Raw genomic sequence first — 20,940 nt, forward strand, 5'->3', positions numbered from 1 at the left:
TTATCCTACCAAAATACTAAAATATCCTCTAGTAGTACATCCTCATATGACATACAGGTGTTCAAGTCAATTTCATGTTCCAGGTATGATCCTGCAGGTCCTGATCCTCCAGGTCTCCAGAAATCTTTAAAAGGCTCCTGTTGCCGCAATTTTTGACTTAAAGACTTCAAATTTTAAGCTTAAGCTTTTCTTACATGTCTACATGACGTATTAAAATTTCATAAAGATCCGCCGCCGTTTTCCCACCGACCGCCGACTGCTTCGGCTGGCAGCTGCCAAGTACAGCTGCAGCCACTGAAATTTATAATTTGATATTTATAACATAAAATTTACATAAAGATAAAAAATGTTCTTCTAGCTTCAAAAATAAAAAAAAAATCATTACCAAACAGGGGACATGCCCCCCCCCCCCCCCGACCGATTAAGGTGCGGCAACTTTGAAAATGATTGTTTCTGTTTCATAAAACCGAACATATACAATGAAGTTTTAATTTAATGTAATATCTATATATCTAAAATAATAAGGAAACCAAAATTTTGCTCTGACGTAATCTATAAATATATAAAATTAATTTAGGTTTCAATTCCAAGTATGTTTATACGATAAAACACAAATAAATAATTCTCAAAAAGCTTGTTTCTTCTCGAATTAAACACATTTTAATTTAAATTATTAAATTAACCATATCACAACATGTAACTTACTACTAAAGCAACCTGTAAACTGTTTCTTAACCCTATCTAGGCGGGCTGCTTTCACTTTTCTGTTATTCTTCACCGTGTCCTTAACCCTGTCTAGGCGGGCTGCTTTCACTTTCCCGTTATTCTTCACCATGTCCTTAACTCTATCAAGGCAGGCGACTTTTACTTTTCCGTTATTCTTCACCATGTTCTTAACTCTATCTAGGCAGGCGGATTTCACCTGAGTTACATTATTTAATATCTTAACCCTATATGGGCGGGCAACTTTTACTTTTCTAACACTTGTTCTACCTTAACCCTATCAAGGCTGACATCTTAAATTTTCCGATACTTATGCTTTACATATGCTTTATATGCAGGTATGTTTCTCAAATTTTTTACTTATATTCACCTTAACTATATTCATACGGGCCTCTTTCTCCTTTATTAAACTTTAACCTTATACATGCGGTGCGCGGGCGAACTTTGCTTTAGATACACTTTTTATCACTTTAATTCTAGCTTTGCCGGTGACTTTTTCATGGGTAACACTCTTTATCTCCTTAACTCTATTCATGCGGGCTTTTTTATATTTTATACAATGCAAATCACTTTAATGCTTTTTAAAGTTATTTATATATCATCTATAATACAAAGTAGCTTGATGTATGTCCATCTGTCCGTCTGAAGCTTAAGATCTCGGTAACCACTGAACCGATCGGATTCTACTCTTCAGGGTATATACCTAATAGACCAGATGTGGTGGTTTTAAGCTATTTTTTGGAGGGTGGGACACACCCAACCCCCCAAAAAATGAAATTACCCCCCTCCCCTAAAAAAATAGGGGGGGAGTATGGTTCGGGGCACCCAAATATTTTTTTTTATTTTTTTAAAAACTACCTCATGGGGCAAAGCCCCTAGAGGCTAGGGGCAAAGCCGCTAGTATAAATATAAAACATCAATAGACTTAATTATCTTCTTTTTCAGCTCGATATTTTCGTTATTTTGTAAGAATATCAATGAGCATTTTCATTTTGGGCAATTTATTTTAGATTTCTGGTTTATTGATTTATGTAATTTTATCTATTCTTGGGTATTCCTAATATATAAGTTAATACGATTTGTTTTCTTAACTTAAAATTTCAATAACTAATGAACCGATTGAGTTCTTCATTTTAAGAAATGTTAGGATAGGTCCCCGGATAGCTTTAGGCTATTTTTAGAGTTAGGGCTTTCGGTGTTTTATTTTTCTATTGCAGGGATCTCTAGAGACAATGGACGATAAATTGATCTACATCCCAAACAAAGACGTCCAAGGGGGTGGGGTAAAGGGGTGATTACCCCCTCCCCCCAATAAAATTATTCAATTCAATTCAATTCAATTTTATTTACCATAAGATCCAACAAACCCCTGATCTTGGACAATTCTCCGCCATCAGGGCATAAATAATATATATTAATATACAAGATATATAGTACATATATCAATTACATTTAAATAAAACATGATGGTTTATTATTTATTACCCATCGATTCATCATATATTTAATAATGATTAAAATAACATGAAATATAAATGATCAATTTGCGGATGTTGCCCTGTCGAAATAATCAGGTGCAGAATCGTAGCCCTGAGGCTGGTGCACGCCCTTGATGGAATTAGGGCGCTATCGCTGGCCGATTATCCCGACTTTGAATTGATTTGATCGTGCGCTGTTATAAATAAATCAATAAAAATCCGCTATTGTGTTCAAGAGTGATCCCTATACCCCCAGCTTTCTCAGGTCAACCGCCGTCATTGGGTATCCCCCCACCGCCATGGAACGTCATCAGATGCATACTAAAACAGGTTAATACAATTTAAAGGTCCTAGGACCAATAAAAAAAGTTATCAGAAGAAAGAACGATCGCTTGGATGAACGAGTCCCATTATTATGATATTATACATTACGGAAAATTGTTCTAAAATAAATATCTTAAGAAAATTCTCTACACTAAGACATTCATTCCGAGAACCATATTAGAACTTAATGAAGTTAAGGAGCGTTAAAAAACCCATTAAGAGCTTACCCGAGGAGCTCAACAATTAAAAAAATAAAATAACTTAAGTAAACAACTTAAGTAAAACATCTTAGAACAAGCAAGCAAAACTAAAAACTTAATGTAAGGAATGTTTGCGATGAGAATAAGTTTCTTCAGGGAGCAGAGATTAAGTTTTTTCGAGGAGAAAGAGTTTAAGTTTTTTCGAGGATAAATGTTTGCGAGGAAATATTAAAAAAACTCAGTCTAAATTTCTTAAAACAAGTTAGCAAAACTAAAACTTGGCGTATGAAGTGTTTGCGGCAAGAATAAGTTTCTTCGAGGAGCAGAGATTAATTTCCCCGAGGAGAAAATAATTTTTTTAGTTTAAGTTTAAGTTTTCCGAGGATAAAGTTTGCGTGGAGAATTTTCCAGGAAGAAGAATTTTACGAGGAAAGATTAAAAAAACTCACTCTAGGATTTTCTCAATCAAAATAATAATAAATACTTAATTGTCAATAAATGATTCCTGCTAAGAGGCTAATAGGATTAATCTAGCTAAGTACCTATGCATAAACTATCTTAAGGATAAAAGCAAACAAAGCTGTTAATTAAGTTAAGTTAAGTTAGGTTAATTAGGTACTTAATAAAAAATTTGACAATTAAGGCAACGAATTGAGTAACCGTGGCCGCAGCCCCGCCCCGTCATGCCCTTAATAAGGTGTCTTCTCTGGATGAATTTAAGTATGACTAATATTAATACACAAAAAATAATTTTATCCTTCCACGGAGGACATACATAGGTTGTCTTCTCTGGATGAATTTTAGTGTGTGATTGGTGTATTAACACAAGCTCACTCTATCCCTCCAGGGATGATTTGTATATAGAGTATTACTCCTATGGTTTAAATTATTGGTTGAAAAATTTTGAATTGACCAATCAATATCTTAAAAGTAGTCAAAGTTTTTGGGTACCATTTTAATTTCCAGAGCTGGATCTTTAAATCATTTTAGTGGTGAGCCAGATCGGGGTGAGCCAACTTTCCACCAATGAGAGCACAGCATTTTATGAAATGCCGCGCTGTGATTAGTTGAAATTCGGCTCACCCCGATCTGGCTCACCACTAAAATGATTTAAAGATCCAGCTCAGTCCAAAGTCCCCATCCCTAATGTGGTTCTTTGTCTCATAGCGTCAATTAAAAGCAGTGACTAATCATATTTGTTTAGATAATGTCAGGCCTACACATGCCTACACATCAAAACGTCCAAAAAGTTTCGAAAAAGACAATTTTATTTTCTTATACATCATTATGAAGAATCAAAGTTTTTTTGTTTTGTTTGGAGCTTAAGATTTTGTGAACTTGAGAACTGATTGAGTTCTCCCCATTTGGTCCCTGGAGGGTTGTAGGCTTTCTTACCCCTTTTAAACATTACATTTACTAAATATATCAAAGTTACTAACATCTTATTACTTTTGAAAAGGAATAGTGTGTTTTAACCAGATAGAGAGGGGACAATGGCCTGTTTATTACACAAGTCCCAAAAGTTTTATAATAGCGTTTTCTTATTTGTTGGCTTAACTGAATTAATTAAGTTCGGTGTTTAAACGTTTTAACCACTAATTTTAACATAAAGAAGGTGTAATTTAGTGCATCATCATTGGGAATGTACATCAATTTATTGGCCAATGTCTTATCCCTTTGGATCTCTGGTTTTAACAGATAGCTGATGATGCCAATGGCAAAATTATGCATTTAAATTTTTGCTTCGATACTATCGAACGTAAAAATCCTAAATAAATTAGACTAACTAAGTACATTAAAAAGATACACAAAAAATCTTGATAGTATTTTCGCCAACCAATATTATCATTTTATTGAGCATTGACGAACCCCAATCTGTCCTACTTTGAGAAGATATTTTCTTCCCCCCTTCCCTTTTTCTTTCCCTAAACGTATATGACGTCACTGTTTTTTAGGGCAATTTAACTGAAGGCCCCTTGACATCCCCCTCTCCGTAAGAAAAAGAAAAAAAGAGGGACTTTTTTGGAACGATTTCCCTTGAAAGGATGGTGATACACCCTTCCCCCCCCTCAAAAAAAAAAAATACAAGTTATTCTTAGGAGCTTTGAGAAGCTACATTGAAAAAGATGAACCATATCGCTTCAGAGATTACCAAGATCCTTACCTATTGCGCTAGTAAAAAAAACATAATATAAAATTTTAAAACCTAGTTTCCTTTTAATTTTAGAAATTTATAGGCAAAGGGTGGCCGCTAATAAACTAGTATAACAGGTATGGCTAGTAATTGGGCCGGGTGTTCAAAAAATGTTGCGGATTTTTTTTTTACAATTTATGTTAGCTTATCATATTTTACATTATTTACGTAATAAACATCAGACGAGCACTCTTCGATTGAAAGACGATTGTTTGAAGTCTTAACTGTACATGATAATTAAACCCTATCATGTTGTCATTTTTTTATTATCAATTGTCTTTGTGTCGTTATTATGTCAACCATGACCACTTTTTATATTATGCCAAAAAATACTGTCGATGTAAATATTGTTGCAATGTGTGATTTGAGATCATTCATGACAACTTCTTTTTTAAAGCTTACAGTCGAGATAAACCATTATTTTTTTTATTTCTTAACAATAAGTTGTCCCTGTTTTAGGGCTAATGCATTCTCATGTATTAAAATGGATATAGAATACGTGGATATATTAACAGTGTAAAATTTGTCGTCAATTTTGGTTGCTAATATTGGCCTTATTAAATGTTTATTTCCTTCATCTAGAGAGAGGGGAGGTGATGGGGGTTTTCATTATGTTAGCCAGCTGCTAGTATCACTTTATTATATGTAGTACTGAAAATCTGGTGAAATATCCAAGTAATTATATATCGAATTGCATTAAGTCACATTTTGGGGACACCAATCTACTTTCACTGTATTTAATCTGGCGAATAAAGTGTGCAAAATCGCATTAGGATTAAAATAATTTCAAAAGACTGTCGCTTTAATTTTTTTTATAAAAATATTGAATGTCTGTAAAAACCTTTTCCTTAAAATTTAGTCACCGCAGTTCAAAATTTGAAAAGCATAAGGGAAAAAAACTTTTGCCTCTAACTTTTTGCTAATTATTTTCTTTCATATTTGTTAAATGTTAATATTTTTTTTCATTTGCAATATCACTATTAAACAAATACCACAACGTTTAAATTCCGAATTTTCAATTTGCCGCCAAAATTATTTAATCATGTGTCTCATTGCCTAGATACAACCAATAATACGCAGTTATTTTGATAAGAAGACACGGGATTGGTCCACTTTAGCGGCAAATTTGTAAATTCAAAGTTAGGTCACATTTGTTAAACAGTTATGTTGAAGGAAGAATAATGTTGAATATAAGTTGAATATATATCAAGAAAATCGGATGACTACAGTCCTTTTTGATTGACATGCAACACGCAAATTAAATTTTAAAAATTTAAACAAGTGCACAGTCCTCTTTTTCAAAACGAAGCTTTTCTATAATTAGGGTCGGTCCGTCCGTCCGAGACAGATAGCTTTTTTTTGTTAATTAAGGCATGTTAGAATTGTCCTATTGATTTCAAACTTTGCATGGTGATTCCTGTAGTAGTTAGGTACGATTTAGAAAGCGTAGCAACTCTATTATTATTACCAGAATGTCCGTACGTCCATTTTAAACATGTTAATTTTTTACTTTTTAACAACAAAATTTTATGTGATCTAATTATCCTATTGTTCTGATTTTTGGTATACTGATTCCTTGGACAACGAAGTACAATATTACAAGCAACTCTATAATTAAGTCCTAAAATGTAAGTATGTCCATGAACATTATCTGTATCAAGTAGTTTTTCAACAAATTTACTCACAATTTTGCTTTGTCTCTTATCTATGTATATTCTGATTATTCAGTTAATTTCAGTTTTTCCTACCGTTTCAGAGCTTCGCTATTACGGATGTTGTCATCCTTCTTTTTACATCGATTCAATAAACGTGAAAATATTTCATAACGAGGGTTATGTTCATGTTTTAAAACTTGTATCCATCTACCGTGAAAACCAAAAAAATCGGATCTTACATTATTCCACTATGAGACGTTGAGTGACGGACATTTGTGATTAAAGCGTTGTTTTTCTACTAAAAGTAAACGTTTAATAAGGAAGGAAGGGTGTTAACCTCAGGAATAGTGTAAACCATAGTTTTTTTTTGCACAAAACTACTCTGAAGACCTTGCATGTTGGTATGTCTGTTGGTTATGCATTTATGATTATCAAGTAAGTATTACGTGAGATGGAGAATAAAAAGAAAGTGAAGAGAGAAAGAAATGTTTAAAGAAATGAGTAAAAGAGAGATAAAGAGAGAACGAGGAATTTTTTTAAAAGAAATAAAAAGGAATTTCCTTCATAGTGCCTGGTCGAGCGCAGAACCTCCCAAACCGTCCCCCCTTAATCTAACATAATTTGAGGGAGGGGTGGGTAAATTTTCGTGTGTGTGAGTTTTACTTTAAGTTTGGTAAGTTTACAAGGTAGTCCCGCAGGGTTACGGCTCCTTGCAAAGTTTAGACATAGAGGAAAAAAATACCTCTTTTTAATGGCGAAGCTTTTCTATATTAGGGTCGGTCCGTCCGTCCGCCTGTCCGTACGTCTGTAACGGATAGCTTTTTTCATTAATTTAGGCATGTTAGAATTGTCATATCGATTTCAAACTTTGCATGGTGATTCCTTTAGTAGTTAGGTACGATTTAGAAAGCGTAGCAACTCTATAACCATTACCAAAATGTCAGTACGTCCATTATAAACATGTTGATTTTTTTTACTTTTTAACAACAAATTTGTATGTGATCTTATCATCGGATTGATCTGATTTTTGATATATTGATTCCTGGGACAACAAAGTATAATGTAATAAGCAAAGCAACTCTATAATCAAGTCCTGAAAATGTAAGTATGTCCATAAACATTATCCTGTATCAAGCAGTTTTTCAACAAATTTACTTACAATTTTACTTTAACTCTTATACGTTTATATTCTGATTATTCAGCTCAGACACTATACAAGTGTTTGTCCTACCGTTTCAGTGCTTCGCTTTTATGGATGTTGTCATCCATGTTTTTTTTTTTATAAAAATAAGGATTATGTTGTGTTCGCTAGGGACTTTGGGGCAATTAACGGTACAAGAGTAGGAGCATGGAGAAAGATAATATGTAAAAGATAGATAGACAGATAAATGGAGAGAAAGCTAAAGGAAATGAACGAGAGTGGTAAAAACTTTGATAAGCAACATAAAATAAATTCGAAGAAAAGAATTACGAAGCCTTTTTTGTAGAACTAAGATAAAAGTTACAAGGCCATTTAGTTTCGAGTTGAGGGGGGGGGGCATTTAAATCTAACTATCTACCCCCTTGACTTAAAAATAGAATATTGTGATTCAAAAAGCAAGAAAACGCGCAAAAATCAAATTTTACGCGATTTTTCGTATGTAGTGCGCTGTTTAGACTATTTGTAATTGATTTTAATGAAAAAAGTTTCAGAATTTAAGTTACTTTTTTTCTGAAAAAAAGGAAATCTATAAAATTATGGTGTTAAAACATACCCGCATTTTTAATGTCCAAACCTTAATAGCCCAGCTGTTCTAAAACTAGGGTGTGACTGTACGTCTGACCGCCCATCCATCCTCCTAACTGTACGTTACAAGTGTTAAAAACCACTTTGTTGTCTTTTCTTATAAGAATATTTTTTCTTATATGATTTCTCTGTTTTAAAAATAAGTCAGTTTTAACTTACTGTAAATGTGTTTATGTCGTTATTTTGTCAGCAAATACCAATTTTTATTTTAAAAAAGCCGTTGTGGAGTAAATTGTCAATAATGGTACAAGCTCTGTCAGTCTGACGGACATAAACTAATTAAAGGGTTGCTGTGTTATTCTTAAGATACAGTTTTTTCATCAGATTTCAAAGAACACCATTTGTAGAAATTAGTGCACAACATGATAAATTATTGTTGGTTATCCATTAGGAAAGTGTCAATTTTACATGCAGGAGGGAGGGGACATTGGACTGTTAATTACATTGGTACCCAAAGTATTAAAAACAGTTTCTTCTTTTTGGTTGGCTTAAAATCTTTGGGTACTTTAATAGCATTTTAAATGGTAGGTTCCAAACTTGTAGTGTACGAACTTTTTAACCAATATTTAAAATCTAAAACGGGTGTAATTTTGGTAATCATCATTGGAGAGAACATCAGTTTATGGCATTAACGGTTAGGTAAATTGAATACAAAGCTTTTTTGATACAGTTTACTAATGTCTAACTTAGCAAAACTTCTCAATAATTATATTTGCCAGTCCGTCACTCTGTAATTTTATAGGGTAACAGTGAATTTTTCGTCTTCTCTCTAAGATAAATTGCTTAACTTTTTGTTAATATACACCTTACAAAATACCAAGCTTTATAAAATTTAAGTTTTAAAATTTTAATAAAAACATTAATAAAAATATAAAAAGAAAATAAAGTAAAAGTTGAAATAAAATCTCAACCCCCTATCGTGAGCTTAGTACGAATTAATCTTGGAAATAGATAAGTATTTCTAAAAAGTAATCTATATTGCCTTTTTTTGTTGGGGTAAATTTTTCTTAAATTTGTAGTACGTAGTACAGCAAATATTAATTCAAAGGTGTTTAAAGTGTCGTTTTGCAGCCAATTTTAAAAGTATTTGTCGTATTGGATTAAAGTGGCCAATATCGTTCTACATTTTTTAAATTAAAGTTTTAAAATCAATTTTTAGGTAAGACTTTAATTTTATGTAGCGACTGCCCACAAGCATATAGGGAATCCTTATTAAAAATAGCCTAAACCCATCCAAAAACTTAAATTTAAAAATAAATAGCCTTAAACCATCTTGGTCCCTATGTGAATCTTCCCTATAATGGAGAACCCATTCGATCAGTTGGTAGGAGATTCTAAAGTAACTAAAGTAAAGTTTTTCATAGTATGTATGTTATATTCGGTGATATCAATAAAAAATTATCAATCGCTTCCGGATAGTTTTCCTACACGCAGGTTTCCCACAATTTTCTACATCTATATATCACAGCTGATCTAAAGGATAGTTGGGTCCTGCGGAAGATCACACAACAAGTTGATGAAAATTAGTAAAATATAATGCCCAGTGAACCCAGAACTGGTTTTGGTTAAACTGTAAGAGTAGCTACCTTACTATGATTTTTTTCAAATTACTTTTTCTTCAAATTTGAGATATTTCAGATTTGTTTTGACAATGAATTGAATTATTTTGTAGTTTTCTCAGTTCATAAGTCATTTGGGGAGGATCATATGTATTCTGACTCCTCTTGAGGGGTACCCCCCTCCTCATGGATAACCCTGCCCCCCCCCCCTCCCCCTTCCCCAATTTTTTTTCTTAATTAATGCTAAATTTCAAAGTTAGGAGTCTTGTAGAGCCTGGGTATTCAAATGAAGTTACAAGAGTAGGTAACAGCTTGCTGGCTTATACAAGCTTGAGACCCATACCTTTGAAGACAAAGATGGATTATAGGTTCAAAGACCAATCATTTACGCAGATGCAGAGGAACTAGAAACTGCTGTAACTGATGCTAGAGGATATATTGGGGCTGTTGCTGTTTAAGTCATGGCTGATGGTGGTCAGGGATTTCTGAAGATTTGCATGACTGTACTTCTAGAGAACTACAATCCTGAGTTAAATAGAGCTTCTAATGAAGAAAATGATGAGATTATAGCTGATCTTGATTGTAAAAGACAAGCATTAAAACTAACCAGTATTAAAAGACTATTGATCTTAGCAGTTGTTCCTGATTGCTAGGTAACATTTGCTAATATGTCAATTTTGTTTGAAATTAACAAGTTCAATTAAATCAGCTTTCTATTTGTTGCTGATAATAAGCTACTATTAATATGTCTGGGTTGTCGGACATCTTTAACATCATTTCCTTGTCCTTATTTTCATGTTCCTCTCAAAGATATCACATCTACAGTTTATGATACAGCTGAAAATCTACCTCAGGTGGATTCTTTAAAAAATTAGTATATATATCATGGCTTTCCTTAAAGTTCCCAAATGTCCTTTCCCCCCATAGATCTTCAGAGGTGGATTCTTAAAAAATGTTTCATGATAAATCTACCAAAATCACATTAAAAATCTACAAAAAATAAACAAAATCATAGAAGGGTTATGAACATAAGATTTTATTTAATTTTTTTATAGATTTTTAATGTGATTTTATAGGATTTTTCACGAAAACAATTTTGCCCCAATAAGCAAACTTTTTTTAAGAATCCACCTCTAAAGATCTATGGGAGGAAAGGACATTTGGGAACTTAAAGGAAAGCCATGATATATATACTGCAATTTATGATTTCAACAGGAAGCTAACTAAAAACTTCATTTCTGAAAGAAGAAGCTGATGTTAAAGTTCTTGATAAGTGTTCTGTTGAAGAGTGCATGCTATGATGGGTTTTGTAAATCACACTTTTTGGGATGGTTATGTTAAAGTTGTTGGGGGTAGAAGGCAAGCTGTAGTTTCCACAAAAGTTTAATGCTATAGTTAAGGACTGTCTTGGTGTGCAATTAGAAGGGAAAACATGCAGAGATATGCTTAAACAAGCTTACATAATGCTTGATGAAGATGCAAGGGGGATACAAGTTGAATCCTCATACAACCCTATTGAGAGCATACCAAGCCATGGACAAGCTTGTTAACTAATGCTTTGGCACTGAGCTTGTTGATCAAGACAAGGTTGAAGATCTACTCAAGGAGGCAGTAATAGCATGGGTCTTAAAATCAGTGTCACACCAAAGATGCATGTTTTATTTAACCATCTAATATCAGCACTTTCTAACCCTGTATTACAAGGCAGAGGATTAGGTGTTGTGTCAGGCCAGGCTGGTGAGTCAATTCATCAGGATCTTTTGGTCTAAATACAAGGTCAATTCTCTTGAAATTCCTATAAATGGAGACCATTTACTTTGTGCAGTTATAGAATTTTCTTTATAAGATGTCCATTTCAATTCAAAAAAAATTTGGCATTTGTTAAAAAAAATTAAACATGCTAGGTAAAGAACTATGTTTTCTTATCTGTGGGTCACAAGTCCATGAAAATGTGAGTGAATTTACCAATTAATAAATGTAAATACAATTAGACTTTTAACTTTGAAAATTAGTGTTAAATACAGGAATTTTTAGACAGTAGTGGTTGGGGGGGGGGGGAGGGGGTAACCCAGGGGAAAGGGAGGGGGAACCCCTCAAGAGGAGTCAAAATGCAAATGATGCTCCCCAAGTTACTCAAAAAATATCAAAATGATTCAATTCATTGTCAAAACAAATCTGAAATATCTCAAATTTGAAGAAAAAGTAATTTGAAAAAAATCATAGTAAGGTAGCTACTCTTACAGTTTAACCAAAACCAGTTCTGGGTTCACTGGGCATTATATTTTACTAATTTTCATCTACTTGTTGTGTGATCTTCCGCAGGACCCCTTAAGCCTTCAGATCAGGTGTGATCTATCTATCTACAATTTGCTATCTTTATCTATCTTTCTATCTACCTACAATTTGCTATCTGTATATATCTTTCTATCTAAATATAATTGCCATCTCTATCTATCTTTCTATCTACCTACAATTTGATATCTGTATCTATCTTGCTATCTAGCTATAAATTGCCATAGCTAGCAATCTTCTTTTATTTTGTTTCCTTTAGTAGTGTTGCACCTAGCAACTAAGGCTCTGATTTCTAAAAGGAGAGAAAAATATTCGAGGTTTTTTAAATTGAAAACAATAGCCTAAAACCTTCTCATCATTTTAAACTAAAAATGAAACCGATTGCGCGATCTTAACGAACAAACATACAATAGTATTTGTGTCTGGGCCCCTAGCATCTACGGGCTCTGTATGGAATAGCCTGAAACCATCCATGGACTTATATTCAGCTTCTCTGAAATGGATAACTGAAATGGAGAAATATATAATAAGCAAGAAGCATCTAATGGTTAGTATTCAAAGTGTTGATGGTGTAGAAAAATTACTAAACCCAAACGAACATTTTTAATTAGAAATAAAATAGCCATTAGACCCAGGAATAAGGTATAACCGACAAGCAAAATAAATCTTAAATAATATTTAAGGGGCAAATGGAGAGGTCGTCAATTGTACGATGTGTTGCCCCCAACGACAGCTGAAAAACACGTATAGGTTTCGTTATTGGTATGAGCTGCATTAGACCATCCCCCAAATTACCCCAAGTTGCTCTCAAATGGAAAACTCAAAGGGTTCATTAGTTAGCGAGATCTTTACGGAAAAACAAAATAAGGATGAGATCATTCATAAAAGCGAAGCTCTGCAAGTCACAGAGACAAGCTAACATCTATAAATACAGAACTGATTGAGTCGAAGGCGTAAAGGCTTTCCTTGAGTTTCTTTGTCGTGCTCTGTGTGAAATCCCATAGGACGTCTATCCTTTATCACAATGCAGTAAAGACGACAATTTATTTTTCCCTCCGGTAACTGATCAGTGCGGCGTGTGCGCTTTGTTTTGATTGAGTCTTCCCTTTAGAAAAGCTTCCCATAGCTTCCATTAGAGTAAAGCAAAAGAGGGGGAGGTGGTTAAATGACTGTATGTCCCCTTCCCGAGGACCGTGTGCCGACTTTCAAGTGTGTCTTTCAAAATCAACAGATAGCATCTGGAATATTAACACAGCCAAGTCGCTACAAAAAAGCTGAAAGTAATTTGCTAGCAGATGAAAAAAGGTCCCTGACTGGAGGATCCAGGTAGGGATCTGGTTATACATCTATACTATAAAATACTAGAGGCGGCGTTCTAAAATTATCCCGCTATTGTCCTATCCCTGAATATTAATCTTTTTCTTCCATTGTCCAATCCCTGAATATGAACCCAACTACAAAAAAAGTTACTACACATAAAGATTTCTACGACTTTAGTTTCTTTTTTTCATCATTTTTTAAAGATTAAATGTCCATCTCTCTCACTTCCCTTTCCTTCAGTCTTTCTTAAATTTCATTATTTTTATTTAAAACCGTATTTATAATTTTGTCTCTCCTTCTTTAAAATATTTTAGGATCCTAGTATTTTTTTGTTTCAAATTATTGTCCTAATAGGGTTAAAATGTTTAGTTAAATGTTAAATTTAGTTTAATATCTGAACACATTACGGACGCGTTGCTAGTATTAAATTATTTAAAACTAAGTTTTCTTTAATTTACTATTTTATAAATTTTGATTTTCTATTTTATGAATAGAAATTTAATACTTTAGAATAATTCAAATAGCAACATTAAATAAAAAAAAAGAATTTATTCTTCATACAGTAAAATAATCAGTCTTATAGTTCAATGAGAGTTTATTATGGATTATTGGAACACTATGAGTATTAAACATTCTACTATTGGAAGACTCGAGCTCATTTATATTTAGACATTTATTTCCTATATAGATATGTCATGGATCTTGATGCAATGAAGCAAGCCATTTTATAAAAAATCTGTCGAAAATAATTCATAAGGTAAAATACAGAAAAGTTGTTGCCCATATAGGTATAGATTAATATTGTTTACAATGTTAATAATGCTACGCTACCTAATTTTTATTTGCTGCAACTGCTTATGAACAAAATTGTCCTTGTGGCAATAAAATTAATAAGTTAATTATTATTAATTAATAAGTTAATAAAGCTCAGCAAAAACTAACTTATTGGCCAATAAGGACAATTTCGTCCATAAGTAGCGAAGCAACCAAAAAGCTAAACAATTCTAGACAACATATATTAAACATAATCTGCAAAATATAAATAAAAAAACATTTTACAGTACTTTTATTAAATCTAGATACATTGCATTGGTCCAACAAACAGTGTTCAAACTTTTCAACCAACAATTTTATTCTAAAGAAGGGGTTAATTTTGTTGATCATATATGGAGATATACATCAATTAATTGTCCACAGTCTTATCACTTAAGATCCATGTAAAATGATTAGAGTTGAGATTTATATATCGTCCACCGTCATTTTCTTGTATATGGACAAAGATGGGGTTTATAAAAAATGCCGCGTTTTTTCGACATTTTTTATACATTGATTGATTGAACGAAGACGATGGGATTGCAACAGAGTATACAACTTAAGAATTTAAAAGAAGTTGTATCAACTTTTTTTTTTATAGCTAGCCGGTTCTTTTAGTAAGTAGTAGATGTAAAATTTTTCATAGAATTCAGATATGCAATCGGTTTTTTTGTAGACCTCTTATTTTTAAAGTAATTTAAGTTTTAAAAAAAAATAATTAAGTCGGTTTTAAGGTACTAAAACGCAACAAAATAAAAGAAGAAAATGGTCAGTAAGAACAAAAATAGTAAGATCTTTAATTTGACACCTTACTTTTAAAATTCTGTTGAGTAATTATTGAAAAAATCTATTTTTTTAACCTCGGTATAATAAAAACTTTAGACCTAAATATTTTCTCAAACAGACATAAAAAACATGGGTTCATATATACCATTAGAATCAGAAAAATATTACGAATCCATTGTAAGCAAAATTGAAAAAAATTAAAAAATTAAAAAATTACAGAAATGGCCAATTATTTTTTTTGTTCAGACAACACTATTGTCTTTCCTTTTTTACCCCCTCTTTACCCCCTCTTTACCCCCTTCCCATTTTTATACTCAATTGAAGAATTAAGACGTTGCCTGTACAACATAATATGATATTTTCATATAATTCCTTTTATTGTAGTTTATATACTATATTGTAAACTTTTTTTTTCAATTTTGCTTACAATGGATTCGTAATATTTTTCTGATTCTAATGGTATATATGAACCCATATTTTTTTATTTGTGAAATAATAAAATTAAGTTCAAAGTTTTTATTCTCGTGGGTTTAAAAAAATCGATTTTTTCAATAATTACCTGACAGAATTGAAAAAGTAAGGTGTCAAATTAAAGATCTTACTATTTTTGTTCATAATGACCATTTTCTTTCTTGTTTTTGTTGCATTTTAGTACCTTAAAATCGACTTAATTTTTTTTTTTAAAAACTTAAATTACTTAAAAAATAAGAGGTCTACAAAAAACCGATTGCATATCTGAATTCTATGAAAAATTTTACATCTACTACTTACTAAAAGAACCGGCTAGCTATAAAAAAAATAGTTGATACACCTTCTTTTAAAATTATTATTTTAGCCATTTGTATAATGTCTAATACAGAACTAAAAAGATGTATTAATTAATATGCAGCAAAAATTGATTTAAGATAATTTGTTTTTCTTTTATAAAGGCTGTACCAACAAAAGCGAAATAATTAAATAAATAGTTGCATACTCTGTTCTACATGTCTAAAAAAATGTCGAAAAAACGCGGCATTTTTTATAAAACTCCATCTCTGATCAATAAAAGAGTAGCTGCACATGATTACGGATGACAAGCAAATTAAGAAACAAATTTTGTACTTTGCGTATTTTGTACATATGAGATTTTTCTCCAGTTCTTATGGTATTTTTGAAAATTTTATTTACTAAAATGTTCAAAAGAAAGAAAGTATAAAATCAAATATCAATGCAACTTTTAAGTATTGTAGTTTTCGTGTACTTTCTAAACTTTTGTGTACATTTTCTGACTACTAGATGTCTGTCACCCGATTATGACATAAATTTTGTGGGGCAGCCTTGAAGTTTTCTAAATTAGCGACCAGAAATAATTAATTACTGCTCCGGTTACATTACCATGATTTATATACGGACATTATTACAGCCTTTAGACAAGATACGCCCCTAGAGGCCTCTTTTAATTACTCTTGGGAGGATGCCCTCCCACAAATTAGTAATAAACCATTCCTGGACTTATGAGAAGCTTCACTGTAAAGAAGAAATAATTATTTAGGTTTAACGGTTAGCAGAAAAACATTCTGTTACTTTTTAAAATCACTAGCGGCTTCGCCCCTAGCCTCTAAAGGCTTTGCCCCAAAAGGATCAAGGAAATCTTCAGCAAAAAAAAAATTACCAAGGAAATCTTCAGCAAAAAAAAATTACCAAGGAAATCTTCAGCAAAAAAATGGGAGGGATTTTGTTTTTGGGGGGTTGGGGGTGTCCCACCCCCCAAGAAAATAGCCTAAAACCACCACAGGACCAGTAGGTATATTCCCCGAAGAGTAGAATCCGATCGGTTCGGTGGTTACCGAGATCTTAAGGGACGGACAGATAGACGGACAGACAGACATCGTTCTACTTTGTATTATAGAAGACTAGTACTAGTTTGAATTTTTAATTTAAAAAAATCAAATTTTTAAATTTTTAATTTGGAGGGAAAATAAGTTATATTCATCTAATCTAAACCCGTACCAAATTGTGAATGTGATTTTAAGGCTTAAAAAGAGAGTTTAACGCTGAATTAATGAACATCGTGAAATTAATTCTGCTTTTCATTTTAGTTGCGTAACTATTCAAGTCTTACATACAAGTTTTGTCCGTCCGCATGAATATTACAGAATATTAATTGTTGTTTAAGTTAGAATCGTCTTCTCCCCATTTCATACTTTTCAAAATGATTCTTATAACACTAAGGTACAATTTATAAAGCGTAGCAACTCTTTAATCATTACCAGAAAATCAACACATCCTTATCGACTTATTTATTTTTATATCTTTCTGTTTTAATGCAATTTTAAAGCAATCTACAATTGACTTATTGACTGTTTGATTTTTTAAAGCTTCGCTTCTATGGATGTTGTCACCTTTTTACGCTTATCTTCTGTATTACAAGGGATCTTAAGGGATAAGACAATTGAAAATAAATCAACTCGGTATCCAAATTTTAATAGATAAAATTTTCCATTTGGTGGATTAAAACTTTTGGTTACGTAAAATTTATTCAATGTACTCAAAGTTTTTGAGCCAACGAATAAGAAATCGTGTTTATAAACTTTGGGTAATATTGTAATTAACAGTCCAATGTTCCTCCCTCCATGATTGTTACATAACACACAAGTTTTCTACTAGACTAAATGATATTCCTAGCAAAACAGCTAATATAACATTATTCTTTTAAAAATGCTAAAGATTAAAATTTTTCTTATTTCCTATCTTAATTTATATAGAAATTTAGCTTTTTTAGGATTTAAATAAAAAAAAAATATAATCAAAATTGTTTTTCTTTCTAAATTTAGTAGTACATACGTACGTCTTTACTGCAGTTTCTAAAATGACTTCCTTGTTTGTTAACAGATTAAAAGTTCTATGAGCTTTTGAAAATATCAAGTTTTGTATTTTTTGTCAGTAACTGCTTAAAGTTTTTCTGTAACTTTAAGCAACTTTATAATCAAGTCCTAAAAATGTAAGTATGTCCTTAAATATTATCCTGTATTTATGCAATTTTGTAACAAATTTATATGTGTTTATGTTCTTATTTTAGAGCTAAATGCTTTATTGGATGTTATCATCCTTGTTTTATTAAAAAAAACTAAAAGCTGTACTGTAAAACATCAAAAGATATAGTTTTTGGAAGCGGCAGTTTATTTTGGTAAAATTGTTTGACAATCCGCGAAAAAGTTTACGCCTTTTGTCCATACGCATTGACCATAACAGTTAGCACGATGACGGGTTAGGTTGAGGGTTCGATTTTGTACAGCAAATATTTTGTACACATAGGTGTTTTTCTCGAGGTTTCAAAATATTAAAAAGGGGTTATTTTACTAAAAATTAACAAAACAGAGAGATTCTTAGAAGCAAAGCTTTTTTATGATTATGGCTGGTCAGTCCACAAGAAACTTATCTTATCTTCAATTTTAGCATTTTATAATTGTCCTATCGGTTTAAACTTTGAATGCTGATTCCTGTAACAGTTAGGTATGATTTAGAAAGCGTAGGAACTCTAGAATTGTTTTAAGAAATACTAACGTTCACGTTCGTTCGTTCTACCGTCTTATCTATAGGCTTCGCTCTTATGGATGTTGTTATCCTCGTTCAAACTAAACATGGATTAATTTTTTAGTATTTTAGTAATTATTTTCCTTTATACTATTAAAACTTTTGTACATTCGGTGTCTACTGGATTTCTGTCACCAAACAAGCGAAAGTTATGGCGTACATTCAAGACTGGAATTGTTATTTGTGAGAGAATCATCTAATCATTATCAAACTTTAATCGTTGCTTATTTTGAGGTTTGTCATAGATCTTGCATAAAACATTGCAACTCTAAATTATAACTGTTAAATCATAAATATATTAGCGGCTACGCACCCAAAAGCCTCTAGGGGCACTTAAGGTAAGAAGTGGAAAAGTCGACATAATCCCATTTTAAATCTGTGTTCAAAAGAGTAAAAAAATATTTTTTTGGGGGGGGAGGGGGTTGGTGAAGACACCCTTCCCAAAAATAGTTTTAAACCTTTACTAGACCTACAAGAAGCTTCACTATAAAGGAGAACAATATCGGTTGAGCGGTTAGCAAAATCCTTCTGGACAGACAAAAACGCTTACTTCTTTATATAATAGGATTCCATCATATGAAGAGACAGACATACTTAGAGATCTTGCCTCTAGGAGATGGTTTGGGAGGTCAGTAAATTATCCAGATGCAATGTTAAATCTTCCCTGAAAGGTACAACTTAGTCCGCTTTGCAATTTCCAGGTAATAAAATCTAATACTTTATATAAAAAAGACTTTTGTGTTTTTTAAAAAAATATTTTGGGAGAGTTTCCTAAACCATTTTTGAGCTTTTCTGAAAATTGTAGTCCAACCAGTCAAGCTGTTTTTTTTAAAGATTTTACTGGACATCCTTACTTACATACAAACAGACATAAACCCAGCTACTTTTTTTTCTAGGGCGATTTCTCTTAGGAGGATGGTGGTACTCTCCGCTCCCCCCCCCCCCAAAAAAAAAAAAAATAGTTATAAACCTGGCCAGTACATATGAGAGCTACAATGTAATGGAGAACCATGTCAGTGAAGCAAGAATCTTTAGTAAAGACAGACTGACAGACAGATAGACATCCTGTTACTTTAATATAAGGATAAACATTTGATGTAACACTTTCTCATCAACAAATGCTTTCACAATTTTAATTGATAACATCCTTTCAAAATTAGCCATCTAGAAAAATTAGGTAATAAGCAATTTTCTTTATTTCAATTGTTAACAATCATTAAGGTCTCGCATTCTTTTATAGAAGCGAAGCTTTTCTATAATTCGGGCCTCTATGTCCGTTCGTCGGTTAGCTCTTTTCATTAATTGAGGCTTGTTAGAATTGTCATAGCGATAACATACTTTGGATGATGGTTCCTGTAATAGTGGGAAAGGATTTAGAAAGCGTAGCAACTCTATAAAGGTTACCAGAAAGTCAGTACAATATTTTAACATTTTTAACAACAACTTTTTGTGTGATATAATCATACTATTCATCTGGTTTTTGAAACATTGATTCCTCTGACAACAAGGTACAATATCTAAACGAAGCATCGCTATATTAATGTCCTAAAAAGTATCAGAATTTTGTATTTTGCAATTTTGCACCAAGTTTATATACAATTTTGATTATATTATTGAATTAATACTTTACAAATTAGGTTTTGACACTCTAAAAGTGTTTTATTTTTGATTGCTCTACCGTTTGATTTCAGAACTTCGCTTATATGGATATTGTCATTGCTCTGAAATAGGTCTGAAATAATGAAGGATTCTTTACATGGCTTAATTGCAGGTTTTAGACTATTTAACTAAAATTAAAGGGGGTAGGAAACATTTACTCCCAGGGCAGGGAACGGGCATTGGGCTGTTTGTTGCACTTAGTCTCCAAAGTTTTACAATAACGTTTTCTTATTCGTTGCTTAATAACTTTAGGGACTTTTATTGAATTTTGATCGGTTGGTTCATTAAGTTGAGTGTACAACATCTAATTGTAATCTTTAGAAGGGGTATTTTTTTGTGTATCATCAGTGGGGATATACATTAATTTATCGGCAATTGCCTTATCCCTTTATATCCCTGATCTACTTCCCTTAATCTACAAGTAAATAGAAAACAATGACAGGAAAAGCAAACCAGTAAAAATATCATTTTGCTACTTTTTTTCTTAGAACTGGTAAATTTTGCAATATTGCTGTACTGTTTTATAGCGTAACTTCTCTATAAATTACAATTATAATTCTAAGTTATTATGAAATAGT

Source organism: Acartia tonsa, chromosome 14 (genome assembly GCF_053477335.1).
Source record: "Acartia tonsa isolate MP-2025a chromosome 14, ASM5347733v1, whole genome shotgun sequence".
Lineage (NCBI taxonomy): Eukaryota > Metazoa > Arthropoda > Copepoda > Calanoida > Acartiidae > Acartia > Acartia tonsa.